We start from the raw sequence: 19,544 nt of genomic DNA on the forward strand, positions 1-19,544 counted from the left end.
ACTTGTCTGCTTAACTGCAAACTGACTCTGAATGCAGCATTGCTAATAGTATGCTTTGTTCCAGCCCATTACTTGATTCACTCATATGTTTAAAAATATTAGTACGTTTAAGAATGTTGGTACATTTATGACTCTAGTTAAACACATATACTATAGATCTTTACTCTTCCACTAAATAAAACAAGAGTTTAATTCATTTTAGGTTTTTTAAAATACTCTCCCTCAGCTTTTTATATTACAACTCTAGCGTGAAGTTTACAGTTCTCAGTATTTAGGCAAAGTTCACCTGCATTTTGATGAAACAAATAGCAAAGGTATGTTAATTTATTAGTAAGGCATATTGAAATAAGTGTGTAGTCATTGAGAAAAAACATACTTTTCAGGTTGTCATAACATAATGGTAAATCATTAACATACGACAGTGTTTGAGATTTGTGTGGTGGCTGGGAAGTAACTGCCATTTTTATTCATCTCAGCACCATTATTTATGAGACTGTTTCATCTTCAGCCTCATCCATGTATATGTACAAGCCTCATTCTCATATGTAGTTCTACATATTTTGCCTTCTTCATCATCACCTCATTTTGTCCAAGCAGAAGATGGAGGCTTATTGAGCTTTCTGCTTGCTGTTGTCCTGGCCCATACATGCTGTATAAGATAGAACATTGGTATGTCTATCACACTGAAAGCATGCAGCACCTGCTTTTACAGTAGTTTCCGTTTGACAGCAAGCATTTGAGTATTTCCAATTTTCAAAATTTCCAGAATTTCCACTTTTATTGTTGTCAGAACATTTTATCATGAATACTTAGTTTAAATGCAATTCTAATATTTAGAGGGAGAGCTAAACTTAGTAAGAGTCACACATTTTAGCCGCCAGATTTCAAGCACTTTCCACTTCTCTGCTGGTGTCACAACTAAGCCTGTATACACTTCTCATTCACATAAATGCGGAGTAACTGTGACCCCCCCACAAAAAAAAAAAAAAATATATGGAAAATCCTCACCCTGTGAAAGTAGTTTAAACACTGTAGCTCTTCATGACAGTTTGAACTCAATGAGAGACAGGCACTCTGCCTTTAAGGAGGTTGCCCCTTGCTTGTGAAAGTTAGACTGGGTGCCTAATTACCATTTCTGCCTTTGCAAGTCTTCATGAGTGAACTAGTGAGGCCGTACAGCAAGTCCAGACTATCTTAATCATCTTAAATTTACTTCCTCAGACAGCTCTGCCTTTCACCTTCTCTCTGGTGGTGATACGGGTGAGCGAGTGGGGAGTTTTGTAACGCCGAGTGTGACAAAGATGGACCAGCCACTGCTGGTGGGAAGAGGCATCCTCATAGCCAGAAAATTAGAGTCATCTTTTATTTCACTCCTCTCTCTCTAAATTTATGCTGGGAGGGTCCAAGGCAATTATATCATCAGTGTATTTATGAATAAAACCTTTGCCTTTGCACATGTACCTATGAAATATTGCAATGCTATTGCAATGAGCGTTAACCTTATACTCAAATGATTTACCATGACCCCTACTGTTGTTTTGGAGCCTTCCAAGATACATGGAGATACAGTCAGATTACTGTACATCAAAGTGGGTACGTAGTTTTACATGGTGATCTTTCCATTCATGATTGAGATATAGTCACCTCAGGGGTGGGATGGTACGGGATTATCATCACAAGCAATAGTAAAGCTTTATTGACAAGGATATCAGATCTTTGACTTGGTCAGATACACTGACAAGAATAGCTTTTTTTTTTTCTTTCTCTTTTTTTTTTATTATTATTGGCCATGGTGAGGAGAATTTAGCTCTGCAAAGAGTGATAATGTAGGGTATATAAACACAGAAGTTAATATACTGTATCAATATGACTCATACTATGTCTGGAAGTTGTTTTTTTTAAGTTGTTGTGTTTTTATTAATGTTGTTCAATGGAGGTGCAGATGTCGCACTATGAGCTTCTGTCTGTGATACACAAACACTTGCTGTTATCTGGGTCAAAATCAGTTCCTCAGCAGCAGATGGCCATCCTTGCATTGCATAACTGAGAACGCACTAGTTGTTCTGTCTTGTATGTTGGTATAAAAATGATGGACTTTGAAGCTTGTATTGCCCTGTTACTAAATACAAGTGCAACATCTAATAACAATGCTAAAAAAAAAAAAAAAAAAAAAAAAAAAGATATATGCTCTGTCCCTAGCTGGTCAGTCTTGTTTTGCTTGGTTTTGATATCAGCTGTCACTTTTACGCACTAGGTACTTCACATATTTGAGGTCTCTAGAAAGCATTAAGCAATTTACTCTATAGAGTTTCAATCAAGTCTGTGGTTTGCTAGAGAATCAGACAGTTAGGTTGTGGTGGTAAAAGTGATGTTGAAGAGGTCCTTACTCAGAGGAAATGGCACTTTATTTCTTACGAGTTACTACTCAAAATAATGGTGGCTGCTGATTACATCAGGACTCCTGAAGCTATCTTTATACTCTGCTGTCATACAGTCTCTGCATTACTAAGAACTGGATCCGTTTTCTCATTTTACATTTGCATTTATTTATCCCATTTGTTCGAGTTATTACAGGTACAATTTTACAATGCCATCATGATTATTTCTGGGCATAAAAACTGATGCTGAACTGCAGCTTTATTCTAAATGAGGATCTGCTGTGAAGCAAAGTAGGAGTAGCGAATTATTGTCTCACTTACTGTCTTGGATCAGTGGATGAATTTTAATCCATGGCTAAGCAGACAGTTAATTTGGCTGTTTCGGTGACTGCAGCAACTGCTTGACTCTAGGCCAAGGATCCTCAGTCTGAGGTCAGGACCACATGCCTGGTGATTGCACTTCCTAGCTTTATGACTGCAAGGAGAGTGATTCTGGAACCTCACCGTGCTATAATACAGAAAACACAATTCTGAAAGTTTGAGTCATTTGGACTGTGCAAATCCAGCCCTCCTCAGAACAAACTACGTTGTTAATGGCTCATCCACCCACTTGAAATCATGTGAAGATTTTAGTCCCTTTCCCAGTGGATAGCTGCCAGTGTTATCAAATAAATAAGCAATTAAATATGTGCTAATTGAGCAAAACAAGACAGAGGGTAGTTGGACTTTCGAGTTCAATCATTCTTTTGCTATTATGCTTAACTTTGGTAAGACAGAAAAGTTACTTGTGTTGAACCTGATCAGCAGATGAGCTGAAATAATAAAATTATCAATCTGCTACCTTTCTGAAGCAGATGACTCCCCAAAAAGTAAAATAAAAATAAATTAATTAATTAATAAAACCCATTTATGAAGATAAGTGAGATATCACTAATAACCCTTAAATTTGCAAGGGGTCTGAATGAAGTGAAAAAACAAGGAAATAAAATCTATAAGGAATCAAAAATCAAGGAACAGATATACAAACCTATACTTCAAAGGAAATTAAAAAGAACAGCAATATATTAGGTAGGGAATAAGTCTTGCATAGTCAAATAATATTTTACACATAAAAACACTCAAACTAAAAGGACATTACAGACCTGGTAAACATTTAGAAACAGTACAAAGTAGTAGGAAATGACTGAATGAAAGCTGATCACACTGCTCAGTACCAATCCCTTGAATGGATGTTTTATCATACAGCCTTTAGTTATGTTGTCATGTACCTGCAGATGATCAAAAATTTTTCAGGAAACACAGTTTTCCTCAAAATTCAGACTATGTCATAACAAAAATGTTAGTTCTGAAGCAACTGGGAGGATTTAAAAAAAATAAAGAAATAAAAAAAAAAAGAGAAGGAGATTGTGCAGTAATTTATAGGCAAGTTGCTAGGTCGTATGTCTGAAATGCAAGTGTCCCAGATACAAGGGCTGTCACTGGTAGGGACATGGGTTAGCACCTTATTTCCATGTTCTCAGACACCCTAGACTTGTTCCTCTTTTTTTTTTCTCCCTGTCCATCCATCTTTTCATGAATAACTTAAAAAAAAAAAAAAAAAAAAAAAAACACTTGTTTCATCCATTCACATTAAACAGTAAAAGAAAGCAATTTGAGAGGGCAGTGGGGCTTTTCTGATTGACTTTTTCACAGGCAACCCTTTGTCATTCAAAGTAGTACGTGGAGCAAGGCTTTCTTCAGCAGTTAGTTCCTACTGTTAAGTTTACCTGTGCGGGACTCTGTAGGGGCACACAACTTAAATCCCAGTCTGAACCCACCACTTATTTTTCTGCTGTTCCTCTCCCCACCTCAGGATAGTACAGTGTGTTTAGCAAACATCTTTTACAACCTGAAAGCCATGAGATAGTTGTATCCTTCTAATAAATCTGTGTTCCAAACAGATGAGATTAAAGTCAGAAGTGCCCACTAATTTAGAGTATCCAATTAGAGATGCCAGTTGCTCGTTTTTTTCAGCCTGTTTGGCATTCTGCATCCCTTGGCACAGTTAATGTACAGTCCTGTGGATTTTGTCTGAAGCAGTGAGGGATTCACTTGAGCAAATCAGACCCCAAAATTTCATGATGGGCCCTTATAATACGAAAATCTCAGCTCATCATTACATTTTGAGGTGACTTTCCCCACATTACAGAAGCTTTGAGGTGAAATGGGAATGGATTCAAACTTGTTTAGCCAAATTCAGCTATCACATTACCATGAGGCCTTGCTTTCTCTTCTTGTAACAGTCTGCCTTCTCTGCGAACAGTACCCAATTCTGTGACAAACTAGACAGAGATCTAGTGAATAAAAACTACAAAGTTGTGACTCGCCCCCAGAGGACGTGTGCTTTGCAGGGCTCCATCTGTGTGTTAGGAAATTGGTGGAATAAACTCCATGTGGTCTTGTGCAGGGAAACTGAATAAAGGTGCTCTGAAACCCTCGAGTTAGTCACTGCCTTAACACCTGAGTGCCTGGCGTTACAGCTAGTGATGAACGCGTAATGTGTTCCACTACCTTGGTGGTCACTCACAGACACACAAAAAAAAAATTATTTAAAAATATTTTGAATAGGCTCAGAAATACGTCTCTTGAAGGTCATTTAATTCTTTCCAGCATCAGAAAACAGCTTCTATTCAAAACAACAAGCATTAATGCTTAACTGAGGAGTTGAAATGCATCAGCTAATAACACTGAAATAAAACATTTTGACTTTCATGATTTTACTATTTTTCAAATACAATTCAGCCCAGCTATTCTGGACATCCTGTAATTACGTATCCTTGCTCTTGGCTGACAACATTAGATGGTTCTGTTATCCTTGCCCTGCTAGTCCCTTTTCTCCCCTCCAGGCTCCTCAACCGAACCCTTTCTCTCTGCTTTTTCCATGCAACCTCTGTGTCTCCTTACCTAATCAGTCCCAGGCTCCTGCCTCCAAACACCAGTCCCGCTTTTTCTCTCTGGGCTGTTTGGCTGCCTCTGTTGCCTGCTCTGTCACAGGGTGGATTTTTCTCCCTGTCGTATTCATGCAGAGACCTTTCTTCTTGACGCAACCTTCAAATCGTTTGGAGCTTAGAGGAGATAGGATTCCTACTTCTAAGATCCTGTGCCAAAGCTCGGGCTCACAGGGAAAATTTGGAGGTGGGGATTAACGTGGAAATCTAGCTTTACCACAGTATCCTTAAGCTTCTGCCCTCAGTTAGGACCAATCTTTAACAATTTATATATATTTTTTTCTGATAGAATAAAAGAAACCATGACTGAGAGTGTGCTCATTAAAAAAAAAAAAAAAAAATCTCATATTTGCAAGTTAGCCATATTTGGATAATTTTTTTGAGAGAGGGAAAGGCGCTTTTTAAATGAAAAAGGTCACATTTTGAGTCTGTGCTTCAAAGCCTGAGGGCAGCAGAGCATTTCAAAGGAAAAAGTTTCCATTTTTTTAGTATGAGCAAAACTGTTTATTTTTCCATAACCTTGTTCTTGGAAATGGACAAATTGTTTTGGCAGGTATTTTCAAAATAATCATCCTGGTACAGACAGTCAGCATATCAGTTTTCAGTCTAAGTGATGATGTTTTTTCTAAAGCTACATGCAACAGAAAATATGGTCTGTGCTGGGAAACATTAGCCAAGCACAACACGAGGAATGGCAGTGCATCCACCTCTGACTGTTGTCACAGATTATGTCCTCTGAGGGTTTCTGATTTTTTTCAAACAGTAATTGCCTCGTGGAAAGGCAATAGGGTCAGTGACTATTACTTTCCTATTTTACAGGCAGAGAAACTAAAACAGGAGGAAAGGAGAAAAAAAAAAAAAAAAAAAAACAGGGGTAGGGTCCAAAACTCCTGGCTTGATTCTGCATCCCCCATTTTGACACCGCTGCTGCCGCCTCTGAGGCATGCTGTAGGTGCGATGTGCCTCTGCTCTGGAGGGTTACTGGGAGCCTTCAGGCGACACAAACACATGCACCAGAGAGAACATCCCTTCCGTACTGTCTAACTCTCCGAGACTGTGACTGGAGGTCTGGGGGGGCTTTAGGAGAGGGCAGAGCAGGCGTGAGGGCAACCAGCACGTAACAGATTCATTCAGCTAAGAACAAGCCCCCCTCCCACGCTCAGCCCTGCAGCTTGCAGGAGTGCGTCTGTACGGTGCAAAATGAAAGCATTCACGTACCGAGCTGATTTCTGAGGGGCCTGACGCAGCACGGCAGCAAGGCCCCATGGCAGAGGAGGCTGAGAGATGTCGGGCTGCGGTAGGGCGCTGCCGAGGCTGAGCAGCTCACCCGCATGGTGAGCTGTGTCCCGGGCACTGCCTTTCTGGGTGCTCCACGTGCCCTGCCTGGGGTGAGCACCCACGAAGGCACGAGGTGGAGGAGCTGCATGAAAGCTTAGGCCACTCTCTGACTTGCTCCAGAGGATAAGAAATGCAGTTAGGTGTTAACAGCAAGGGACGAGACAGCCCATGCAGACCGAGAGCCTCTGCTAAAAAACACCCCAAGAACAAAAAACAACTCCTTAGCTTAACCTGCAGCCCTCTTCAGACAGAGAAGGGTGTTAAAAAAAAAAAAAAAAAAAAAAAAAAAAAAAAAAAAAAAAAAAAAAAAGGAACTGCCAAATCAAACTGCTGACTCCTTTTTTCTTATCAAAACACCACAGCATACATCTTAACAGCCCGAAGTAAATCAAACGCAGGACCAGCTGGAACTGGGCAGCTCTTGACCCTCCCTTGATATCAGGTGTGTGCCGCACTTCTCTGGCAGATTAATTTATGATCTCAAGTAATTGAGAGCCCCTAAAACTTTCAGTCCGGCTGCTGGGATGAGGCTGAAGGTTTTCTTTGGAAAGCGTCGCCACTAGGAAAAGTTGGAGGCCTTCCCGCTTGACAGAGATATTCCACTGCTGATGGCAGTGACTTTGTGTCCCGTATATCTTTTATTTTTAAACTCGTTCACGATATAAACATGGGGTAAAAACCAAAGGCACGGCCACAGCCTGGATGCGTGCAGCTGAGCGACTGTCAGTCCCCTTTGGCATTTGAGGCTTCTCTGGGGGGGCCTTGGAAGCATTTGTAGAAATGCAGTCCTAAAGGGACCTTTCAGCTAGAAGAAGTAAAGGAAGGTCCAGGGAAGCGTATTCAGGGAAGGGAGAGCAGATCGCCTGCCATCAGCAGCAGCTCGGCAGAGAGCGTGCCCGTGTGTGCGATCAATATAATCTATTGCGAAAGAAAGCCTCGGTGTTTCTGCAGAGGGGAAAGAGATTTAGAAAGAAGCTCTTTAATTATTACCTGCAGAGGAGTTAGACTTTAACTCCGCAGTAACATACTCCAGTCTCTCTGCTTAGAGGTTGGCGTGTGGGGCAAGCATCTAACCTGCCTGAAACCTGGGCTGGAATGCAAGAAGAAAAATAAGGAGGAAAAAAAAAAAAAAAAAAAGGACAAATATAAAGGATCAGCGAGGCAAGAGTGGAGAGGATAGCCACCCACATGGGGCTGTTTTGACCCCCCTGCACAGCACACACACACACACACACCGAGGTCGCCAAACGCCCCGCACCTTGCTGAGCATCCCCGGCCTCTCCACGCAGCCCCCGCGGGGGGCGGCGGCCCCGGGCTGGTGGAGCACCTCCGTGCCCAGCCGCTTCCTTCGGGAGACCACCCCCCAAAAAATAAAAATAAAAAATAGAAGGGGCGAGCCCTGGGGCAGGCAGGCTTCCAGGCGCGCCGATCCCAAAATGCGAGCAAGGCTCTTGGTGCACATGTAACATTTTTTTCAAGGAGTTTTCTTCTCTGGCAGGTCAATGTGTTAATTAAAAGTTGGTCCGGATCGGTCACTTACAGCCCCCGATGTGCGATTAACACATAAGGGGACCCCCTCCCCCCCTTTATCTTTATTTTTTGGAAGATATCAATTTAAAAACTCAGTAGAAACCCCATTTGCTCCCAACTATTAACTAGCGGCCGCACAGAAAAATCATTAGAGCTATAATTAAATGCGGGTCTGGTTTTGAAGAGCGCCCTGCAAAACAGCCCCAAAATATTATGTAGTAATTTGATTTCTTTCTTTCCTTTGGCACTACAGGTGCTGGCTGTGTTTTCCCCTCATTTCCCACCCCATGTATATTAAACAGTGGGAGAACATCGCTCCATTGTTGGGCATGACCCGAGATTCCGCCGGCGTATTTTGCTCCTCGGTGTAAAATTGCGAAGTGGGTCTCCGCGTAAAACTCGCTATATTGCTTTTGATAATTACCTCGTCGTCTAAACTTTTTCACATCCCAGTTCTTAAAGAAAAAATAAAAAAAAAAAAAAAAAAAAAAAATAAAAAAGAAAGAAAGAAAAGCTGAGCTCTCGGAGTGCTGCCATCCTTGTATGGCTCAGGCCGGGCTCTCGGCCGCTGTTAGGGGAACTTCAGCAGCGGGTGCGGCGTTTCTGGGGGCGCCCTGCCCGTATGCAGCCGAAGAACCCCCCCGGACCCCCCCAAACCCCCCCCGATCCCCCCGCGACCCCCGGCTCCCTGTGTCGCGTCCCCTTGGGCGCCGCGGAGCTGGTGCTTGGCAGCCGGGAGGGGAATCTGTCAGATCTGAGCGCAGGACAAAATAACTCCCAGCGTTATTTACGGCGGGGGGGGGGGGGGGGGGGGGGGGGCTAGGGGGGGGTAAATAAATAAATAAAAGATGCGGGAGGCCACCCTCCTCTCGTCCCCAAGGTTTTATTCTTTTCCTCCGCGGCATTGTCCCCGCACCCGGTTTAAGCCCCATCGCGGCTTTGCTCGGCCTCGCCAGGCAGCGGCCGCGGGGCGCTGCGGGGTGGTGCGGAGCGATGCGGGGTGATGCGGGACCGTGCGGAGCCCACGCACAGCGGGGCGGCCCCGGGTGCGCCGCTCTCCTCCTGCCCGCTTCTGGCTGTTTCTCGCAGCGTGATGTTTTTTTTTATTTATTTATTTTTCCCTTTTTTTCCCCTGCCCGGTAGGCTGCGTCAGGTGAATGATGAGCCCCCCGGCTCCCGGTTTATGAGCCGTGAGATTGGAACCGCGCGGGGACAGCCGAGGCGAGGCGAGGCGAGGGGCCCCGGGGGGTGTGAGCGCGCCCCCACGCGTGTCCCCGGCCGCCTGCCCCACGCCGCGCGGGTGTTCCCCGCCGCCTGCTGCGCGCCCCCGCCGCGGGCCGGGCTGCGCGCCCCCCAGTCCCCCCAGCCCATCCCACCCACCCGTAGGGCGTCCCGCGTGGGAAGGCGCGGGTGGGAGCCGTGCCGCAGCGAGGGGGCCGGGGCCCGTCCCCGAAGGGCCAGGGCAGAGGCTGCCCTCGGAGCCCGCGGGGCTGCACCCCCTCCAAAAAAAAAACCCACCCCAAATCTGGCTCTGTCCCGGCCAGGCGCCCACGCGTGGCGTGGCGTGGGGCGGCCGCGGGGGTAACCCCCAGGAGGAGTGTTTTCGGGGCTTTCTCGTGAGTGGCTGCCTCGCTCCGTGGCTGACCCAGAGCTCCAGGCTAACGCTTCGCCCCTCTCCTTTCCTCCTTCCCAAATCCTCCCCCCACCCCAATAATCCCAATCTGCCTCTTTCCTATTCCCCCCCCCCGCCCTTGCTTTTAAAGTGAAGGCGCGTTCAGGAAATGCTGCCTGCCGCCTCCCTCCTTTCCACCCGACCTAGCGGGGAGCCCCTCTTCACCTCCACCACCCTAAAAAAAAAAAAAAAAAAAAAAAAAAAAAAAAAAAAGCCGCAAACGCACCGTGTTTCCAACCTGGAGTTAAAGTCGGTGCTAATCCGGGTCAGCTCCTGCCCCTGTTGGGAAGGCAGGGAGGGAGCGTGTAACATATGGGTTGTAGGGGCAAAAACCAAAGCAAGCCCCCAAAATAAACAAACAAACCAGAACCTCGCGCACAATCACGGTGAAGTCAAATTCCTTCCTACACACCCACAACTTCAGCTCTGTCTGCTGCCTGGGGGGTTTTAATCTTGCAAAGAGAAAGGGGGGCTCCCTGCGCAAAATTACGCCTTCTCCTCTCATTTGTTAGCTGATTCCATCAAAAAGTTCGCTATTTATAGGCTACACACACGAACCTGGAGTAATACAAACCCTCCCGTGTTGTTCCCCTCGCAAAGTGGCCGGTCCTGAAGCATCCGAGCGGTTTGGTGTGTGCGCGAGTGAGAGAGAGACACACAGAGAGCGCTACAATCAAAAAGGGGAAAGAAGATCTCAAGCTGAGAGACTTATTAATTGCTAAGAGCCGCTCTGCCACCAGCCATGTGAGTACCTAACAACGATCACCTTTTGCACAGATGGTCAGCGATCAGGCACAGACACTTTCTGTCTTTTTCTTCCTCCCTCCCCTTTCTTATTTTTTTATTCCCGTCCAGTCTCCCTCCCACCCGCCTTTTCTTTTTTTTTTCTTCCTTTTTTTTTTTTTTCTTTTCCTTTTAGTTTGAGCTCGCACGGCTTATTCCTCCCCACGAGGAGGAATGAAGCGTGGGGGCGAGCGCGGGGGAGAAAATGTGCCGGAGCAGAGGAAGGAAGGAAGGAGTGGTGGAGGGAGAGGAGGAGGAGGGTTTGTTAAGCGATCGCCTTGTCCCCTGAGCCCGAGCCGGCTGGGAATTAGTACCAGAAAGATAACGGAGGTTACATCCCTCCCTCTTCCTCCGCTTTTCTTTTCCGGGAGCACTCAGCCCCCCAGACAATTACCCCGGTAGCAGGGCGGCTAACGAGCTGTATTCAGCAGGACCCACTTGGGGGAATTAAAAGGTGGGAAATAAAAAAAAAAAAAAAATAAAAAAAAAGAAAAAAAAAAAAAAAAGGAAAAGCGGGCGTGAAGGACGCGGGGAAGGGGGCTCGGCGCCTGGCGTGCGGGCAGTGGAGAGCCCCCGCGCCCCACGGGCAGGGGCAGGCGGCAGCGAGCAGCGGGCTGGGCTCGCCGTGGCCCCGCTCCTTTCCCCACGCGTGGGCTCTCGGCTCCCGTGGGCTCGCCGTAGCCCCGCTCCTTCCTTCCCTGCCCTTTCCCCACGCGTGGCACAGCGGGCGCAGGCGAGCCCCACAGCAGCGTACGCCTTTTAGAAACCGCAAAGCGGGCTCGAAGGGGGGCGAGAGGGGGGGAGACAGCCTGTACCGGGCTCGGAGACCCCTCGGAAGCCGGGTACGAGGCTCGGGGTGCGGAGCGAGCCGCTGGCAGCGCGCAGAGGCGCGGTGCTGAGCCAGCCCCCAGCTCGGAGCGGGTTAGCGCAGCGTCAAATTCACAGGGCCGGGGTTACCCGGGGCATCATCACGGCGTGTGCCCGGGCTGTAATCTTTGCTCGTTTATACACAAAGAAGAGGGAGAGCCGGAGTTGCACCTGGAAATCCAAAGAGCAGGGTGAGTATCGGTATTCGCTCCTCTCCCTGCCGTGCCTGGGAACAAAGTTCAGAGGCAGCCGGCGCGGCGCTGGGTGCGGGTCCCCGGAGACCCCCCGGGGCTGCAGATGTCGCGTTTCGGGCCGGCACCAGCGAAATTCCCCAAAACTGCCGCTCCCTCGGCTGCAACTTGGCTGCTTTACGGAGAAAAAGTGACTCGGATCTGGGGCTATTTATAGGTGGCAGTAAAGCCTCCCTTTCAATAAGGAGCCGCGGAAAAGAAGCGTCAGGAAACTGGCCGCGTTATTGATTCAAGGTGCCGGCTGGTCACAGCCACGCTAGGCTCACAAAGTCCCGGCTCCTCTTGGTTCAGGCAGCGAGGAGAGAGATAGGAAACGTGCTCTGCTGACCCCAGGGCTGGCCACAATTCAATTCCCAAGCACAGGTATAGGGCACAGGACGGTTGGATGGAAGACTTCCTTTTTCTTTCAGATACACACATAATACAGGGCACCCGCAGGGCTGAAAGTGGGCCAGGGCTACACGGTAGGTATCAGATCACACAAAGCAGAGGAAAGAAATCCAGTTAAAAATACATTAGTTGAAATCAGAGGACATGCTTGATTTTTTTTTTTCTTTTTAAACAAAGGTGCACGTTAGAACAAGCTAGAAGCACTTTGTGCCTGACGGTATCCCCCACGCCCACTGGAAATAAGGCAAGAAGCTTGCTCTTTCTTTGCATCTTGTAAACCCTGTTTTAATTAGAATTGCTAAAGTAGGACACCCCGGTGGAGGATGTTTTCAAGTACCCACCTACCTTTCTGCTGTAAGCAGAATTGCTGCCTGCTAAATTGCTTGAAACGCAAAATTCTGCCCCACCCCCAACTTGTTTTGGCACCTACTCACCCTTTCCCCCCCGAAATTCCAATCGCTTATGAAAGGTGCTCCATGAGGAGGAAAAGAGAAAGCCCAAACAACCAGCAGCAATGAGCTGAGTGGACTCAGCAAGCCTGACGTTGCTCTGTACACCAGAAAAATGTTTGGACAGAGAGCGTCCCTGAAAACTAATTCCTTTTTTCTCTCTCCCTCTTTTTTTTTTTTTTTTTTTTTTTTGAAGTCCAAAATTGGGTGTATCCTAACCCTTCTCCTTTAATTTATTTGATTAAATCATAACAAAGACAGACTCATCAGCTTCTCGTATTTCCTCACATGTAACCATACGCGAAACCTTTTATATGAAACCAAGTAATTGGCTTCAGTTAACCCAGGGCAGCGGCTGGTGCGAAGTTTTACGCCCGTTCCCAGAGCAGCATTTCACGCGAACGCGTGTTACAGCTGCACCCAGTGCTCCTCGGTGGCGACCCTCGGGGTCTCAACTTTGTCTCGTTCCCCACTGCCGCCCCCTTTCTCCCACCTCTCTGGCAGCGAGGAAGGCTGCTCGGGTCGGGAGGTGAGGGTCGGGGGCTGGTTCAGGGAGCGCACCCCTGGTTTTACGGTCGGGACCGCTCCACGCCAATGTCCACGTCCGTGGGTGTTTCGTACCGTGCTCGCTGGTTCCTTTGCGCTCCTAATTAAGAACTAGATAAATTTCACCTTCAGGGAAGTGAACCCCTGTTAGCTCACTTTTAGTTTAAGTGAAAAAGAAAGAAAGGGGAAAAAAAGACTCTTGAAGTTTCTCAGGTGAAGTTCAGATTCCCTTTGGTTATTACTCAAAAGAAGAACCACGTCAATTACCTCTTTTCTTTGGAAATGCCTGCCCGAGAAAATAATGGCAATTCCCCGTGCCCGTGCGCGGGGCAGCTGCAGGCTGGCCGCTGCTGTTGCCCCGGCAGCCCAGCGAGCCGAGCGCCGCAGCCTCCCCGAGCAGCCTCTGCCTCCGCCCGCGCCTTTTGCTGCGCTCGGGAGCAAAATCCCCGTCGTCCAGGGATAAATCGCTTTCGAAGAGCAATGGGGCATTTGCAGCAAGCGCCGTATGAAAAATAAAAATAAAATAAAATACGATAAAATAATGGCACACCCTGGTCAGAGGACAGGAACCTCGCAGCAACAGGTGACCAGGGGCACCTGCCGCTTCTCCAGGGTGTTCGAGTGCTAAAGGCAGGGAGGGAATTTTACAGCAGGAATCACGCTCGGGGCCGGGGAGAGAGGGGGGCATCCACCAAACCGTGCTTAGCGACACTTCAGCGAGAGTTTTAGGTTGCTTTGAGGCCAGCAGGAGCTCTGCGGCGGGGCGCTAAGGGCACCTTGCCTTGTCCTCCCCCTCGTCGCCTTCCTGGGGTCCCTCAGAGCACCCAGAGCCGCCGCCGGGGCCGTGCTGCTGTCTGGGGATCGGCGGAGCGGTACGCCTGCTTTTTAGGGGAAGAGGTTCCGCTCTGGGGTCAGCCCGAGCCCTGCTCTCCCCTCCCGGCTGGACTCTTTGTTCTTTGGCCCTTTGTCCTCTCGCTCCTCGGCTTTGCCCGAAGTTTCCAGAAGGCGGTTGGGAGGTGCGGCGGAAAAGTTGCAGAAATTCACGGATTTAAATTTGCCGGGGCAGCGACAGCTGGCAGGGCTCGCCTCCGGGGGGTACGTCCCCGAGCGATGTCGCTTTGTGTCACCCGGCACGGGACGGGTTCGTGGCGCCGGGAGCCGGCGGCGATGCCGGTGCCGGGGGAGCCGCGGGGGCTCCATGGGGTGCGGCGCCGCCCCGCGCAGCCGCCGGACCCCTCGGCGCCGCGGGGAACCGCCGGCCCTGCGGCCGGCACCCGGACGTGCGGACCTTTCTGGTGCACATAGGCAGAGACGGTCAGGGAACAGACCGCGGTGAGACGGGGCGGGAGGTCACGGCGACGGAGGATTTCTGAACGTCGGGTTTTACGGGACGCGTGCTCGTTTGTCTGAGTTGCACAAAGCCAGGAGGCGTTTGGCCTAATCGCTCTCTTTTCGGCGTGCTTCCTGGTTGCTTGACAGGACTGTGGCAAAATGCTGTCACAAGTTGAACAAGTTGGTGCTTACCTTCAGAGCAGACGAAATATCCTGACGGAGCAGCACAGCAGCTTAAAGGACAACCTCAGCATTGTTAGTGGGAGATCATATAGTACTTCTTGGTGCCGGTAATAAAAGGAAAACCTACTCGTTCAATACAGTATATGGTGTAGCTTTGTCCTACCTTTACAAACACAATTAAATGCTAGAGAAGTAAAAAACGTATTTTTCCTTTCAGTAAGAAATCACCCATAACTTTGCAAATATGAATTATCCCCCACCCCCATTATGTGAAAGTAGCAAATCACTTCAGTGAGGTGCATTTGGTATTAGGAAAGCTGATGAGAAATGAAGTTTTCATATGGTGCGCTGGACCAGGTCACAACAGGTTGCTGACAAAGCCAGGTTTGTGTCCTGAACTCTGGCAGACTTCTCTAATAGCGCTGCCACGCTCCCATTTTTGTAACCAGTGACATAATGGATGAACACAACACTCTGGAATTCGCTGAAAGATGATTTAATGTAATTCTCTCTCTCTCTTTTTTTTTTTTTTAATCAAGAGACGCCCACAAATGTTTATACCAGCATAATGTAAATTTATTATTTTTATAAATGTAGAGATCCTGTATTTTTTTTTAAGAGAATATTTTCACAGTACTTCCGTATTAAATAAAAAAGGCCAAGATTGTTTATCACAGTGAGCCAAATTTCCAAAATTTGCAAATTTTCTTTTTGGAATAGCAGACAAAACATGTTGAGAAATGAGGTGAGAAAAGTTTGAGGTAGACTAAATAAATATTTTAGATCTGGATTTTTTAATGAACATATGCTAGTAGAGATCATACCACCCTTCTGACACATGTTAAACCCTAGGATCAATTCTTTAATGAAATGGCTTTTGATGTGAGGTGGTGTGAGGCCTGTTCTGGCTTTGCTTTTTCCTCATGCTGAGGGGATATAGTTCCAGTAAAAAGTCTTGGAACCTCGCACCTGGAAAATCCAGCTATAGGTATTTCAAGCTGGAAACTCAAAACCAGAAACCGTCCTTGAAAACTCTGACCTTTATTATTTCAGGCTGTGGTTCACAGTTGAATGTAATGATCAGTCACTAGCAAAGTAGAAAAAGATGCAGGCATTGTATCAGATGCTTTGATGATAGCTCAATTTTCTAGCTGAGTGTGTCTTCACACACAAGTCGACTAGTTTATTGCTTAAATCCAGAGGCTGGCCACATTACTCACTATTCTGTTTATATCCCAATGCTCATAATGTGTTGTTGCAATATCCAGGTAAAATGTTCAATGCCATTTACAACAAGGAATCTGCCTTGAGCAATACTATAATCAGTAATAGCTAGCGTTACCGAGAGGAACAGTTTCTGGAAATGAATTATCACCACATGAGTTAACAAAGGTACGTCTGTAATTTTGTTCAGAACTAAATAAAACTAGACATCCAAGAAAGAGAATACAAATTTAATTGGAAGAAATGGATCTTACAGAATGCTGTGTTAATCAATAGCAGTTGCTTCTGCCTTTCGGTAATGAAGACGATTAAAGGGCCATCTCTGTTCCCAGGCTGTTGTTTGAATAGAGGGGTTCTGCAGCATGAGCAAAATGAATTTCTGTCTCAGAAGAATCCACTGAAGAAAGGGTGGTTACACTTATTCACATATTGATTAATCTTCCCCTTTTTAATACTTTTTACTGATGTACATAGATTTTCTTTTAATAGATGAGGAATTTATATATATTAAAACCAACAACTCTCTGCTGCTTCTCTTGGAATCTCTTCCATCAAGTATAGGTTCCCAAATATTGTGCTGTATTTCAGAAGGCAAATACGTAAGGATGTTTTAGGATTTTGTTGTCTTGAGTTTTGGAGCAGGGGACAAAGCTACTTAGTTGTTCACTACACTACTAAGTTGTTTAAATGAGATGTCAAGCCAGACCTTTTACCTTGGAATTTTTATCACCTTTGCCTGTCAATAAATACTTGAGGCAAATAAGGAAAATTAAATTGCTTCCTTTTTTATTTCACTTGCACTTGTTATTATATATTATATCTGAAGAGCATCAGTGAAGAGGCATATGGCATAAAACAGGAGGAAATATAAAATGAACACTGTTTTAAAACAGATACCTCTAGGTATAGGTGTGAATGCATAAAGATTCATTTAAACAATTCTTAAATGGAAAAGCTCTAAGTTGACAAGAAAGGTAAATAGCATGTCATAGGCACTTAGTAGATGATGTCATGCTAACTTTAGGAAAATGTATAGCAGCGGTCCCCTTGGCATCCCTGCAGAAAATTAGATCTTGACAGAAAGGAAGGGAGAGCATTTAATTATAAGAATCATTTTGAGAATGGAGGGTTACAACTTTAATATTGTATTTATTTTCTTTTATTAGTTTATCTCAGTCTTTACTAAATTAAAGGGTTTTTTTGTTTGTCTGTTTTTAAATGCCCGTGTTTTACTCTATCATTATATACTCAATAGAACTAAAAAAAGGCTTCAGAATAATGCAAATCTCAAGCTTTCAAGTATTGCAAAGGCCTTCTGCGCTTCCTACATGTGTGAAATTACCACTAGCCGTGGTGAATAGTGGTAGATATTGGCTGAGATTCAATAGATGAATAAATATCAACTTAGATTTTTCTTTTTACTGTTATGTCATGTATGGGGAGAGCTGGAGCTCTTTGCATTATGCGAGTATAAGGGTATACTTAGGATGTCAACTGAATGCAGTAAATACACATGCAACAAATGCTGGTGATAATGATGTTTCCATCTGAGTATTTAATGTTTCAAGATTTGTCTGACTTTTAATAGAATAATAATAGCAAACTTAGAAATGAGTTCCCTGTATTTATATTTTGTCAAAAAAAGTCTTATTCAAACTACAAAAAGTGTTTCTCTGTATTTTTTTAGTGACTCACAACCTTAAGATGCAGCAATGGCATAATGCACACAAACTCCCTCCCTCAAAATACTCAGGCAAGATTAGTACATTATTGCCTGTGCACATTTTTTCAGCACGTACATCAGTAATGTACAAATGGATCTAGTTTTAAGCACAGAGAGGAGAAAAGATAACTCTCTATAAATTCATTTTAAGTAACTGATTAAGTTTAAAGCCTTATTTCTGTTTCCGTTGCAGTTAATATGAAAACTTGTGACTTTGAATAGCTTCCTCTTACTATTTGGATTCTGGAAATGCTCAGAATTCCTAGGCAGGGTTTTGGTTTTGTTGTGCAGAAATACATAACAGTAACACCATCTCTCCATTGAAATGTATGATTACAGGGGCCTTAATTTTTCATGTACTTGTATTTCCTATTTTTAGATTTTGTACCTTGTAGTAAGAAGCTTGCCTTCCTCTCTCAATCTCCTTCCTCCTCATTGCCATGGAAATAGTTGTCATGTCTGTGAGTGGGATATTTGTTGTTTGACTGTTTCAAGATTTCATACACATATAAGATAACAATTATTTTTATTATTACTTTTTTAATTTGTATCAGATACAACTTACTACATTGCTGCCTGGCTGGGGAATTTGTCAGTGAAATGGCATAAAGTTTAACTCCTATTAATGATGACTAATAAAATGGTTGAGGAACTTACACATTTTCTTTCAGCTAGGAAAATATTAGAGTAGATGAAAAAAAATGAACTCAGTAATTCCTTGCATATACTTGTCAGTCTACACTTTCTGAACAAATGATATCATTATTTAACATTTTTACTTTTTTCTTCATTTGTATTTTTATACTCAGGAGAAAAGAGTACGGCATCTAAAGTTTGCCTGAAATTTAAAATAAAAAATGTAGGTCTTTGAACAAGGAATGAGAATAGTGCAGACCCCTGAATTATAAATTAAGAAATCTTGTTTCTGTTTTGAGCTTGGATTTTCTCTGAAGAATTTTCTTCCCATCACCCCCTTATTCATCTTGTCCATTTGAAAAATGTTTAAAGAGGTAGGTATTTTGGTAGGCTACAACATAGTGACTCCTCAGTGTTCGTAAGATACCTGGAGCTCTGCATGTGATGTCTTTGAATTAGTAAAAAGTGTTAAATATTAGTAGGAAGATAAAATCTTTTACATAAAGCAAAAATAGTGTAATCCAGTTATAGTTTCCACTGACACATGGAAATTGAAAGATTTTGCAGCTGCACATGTACATACACTGCTACTTCTGGGGTAGGTGGTGACGGTATATTCCACGAAAAATAGAAGCAAATGGAGTTTATACTTCTAACAATGATACAAACTCAGTGGACAAATTACTACCTTTTTTTTTTTTTTTTCTCATTTCTAATCTGTAATAATATTTATCTAAAGGAATAAGTGATATATATATATGTTTCAGAGCTAGGGAAAAAATTACTCAAGAAAATCTTGCTTTAAAGGAAGTGTCACATAGAAGAGGAACTCTATGGGTCCTAATTTGTCTGTCTTGGTAGAATGAAGAAATTATTAAAATCCCAGCTTCCTCAAGAAAAACTTGGTTTCTATAAGGAAGGATCACCAGTTGTAGGCCCATATAAGTGACAATGACCACTGTCAGTTGCCGACTGAATTATTTCTCAGTTCATTCATCCGTTATCTAGCAAATAAATTGTCATCAATTCTTTTAGAGGAGGAACATGCAATACACAAAATATTTAAATGTTGTCTTTTGATTTTTTTGTAGCAAAGAATATTTATAGAAAAAATACTCAGAGTAGGGGAAAAGAGACAGTTGAGGGACTGTGGTGGGACTGGCACAGATCCTTCCTGAAATGGTAGAAGATACAGACCAAATTGTTTATCACTGGCATGCTAACATCCTGAGATTTACAGTGAAGTTTCATTTGA

At 44.7% G+C, this 19,544-nt stretch overlaps 1 long non-coding RNA gene across 1 annotated transcript; it reads right to left on the reverse strand.

Annotated features, from left to right (window-relative positions):
* Positions 1-386: 386 nt before the first annotated feature.
* On the reverse strand, positions 387-12,703 carry LOC121068021. The gene is made up of 4 exons (XR_005818567.1): positions 12,631-12,703; positions 7,694-7,793; positions 2,700-2,886; positions 387-649 (listed from the first exon to the last, which is right to left on the reverse strand). It is a non-coding gene; the product is annotated as an uncharacterized LOC121068021 (long non-coding RNA).
* Between the last annotated feature and the right edge of the window lie 6,841 nt (positions 12,704-19,544).

The sequence above is a fragment of the Cygnus olor genome, chromosome 3, assembly GCF_009769625.2.
Source record: "Cygnus olor isolate bCygOlo1 chromosome 3, bCygOlo1.pri.v2, whole genome shotgun sequence".
Classification (NCBI taxonomy): Eukaryota; Metazoa; Chordata; class Aves; order Anseriformes; family Anatidae; genus Cygnus; species Cygnus olor.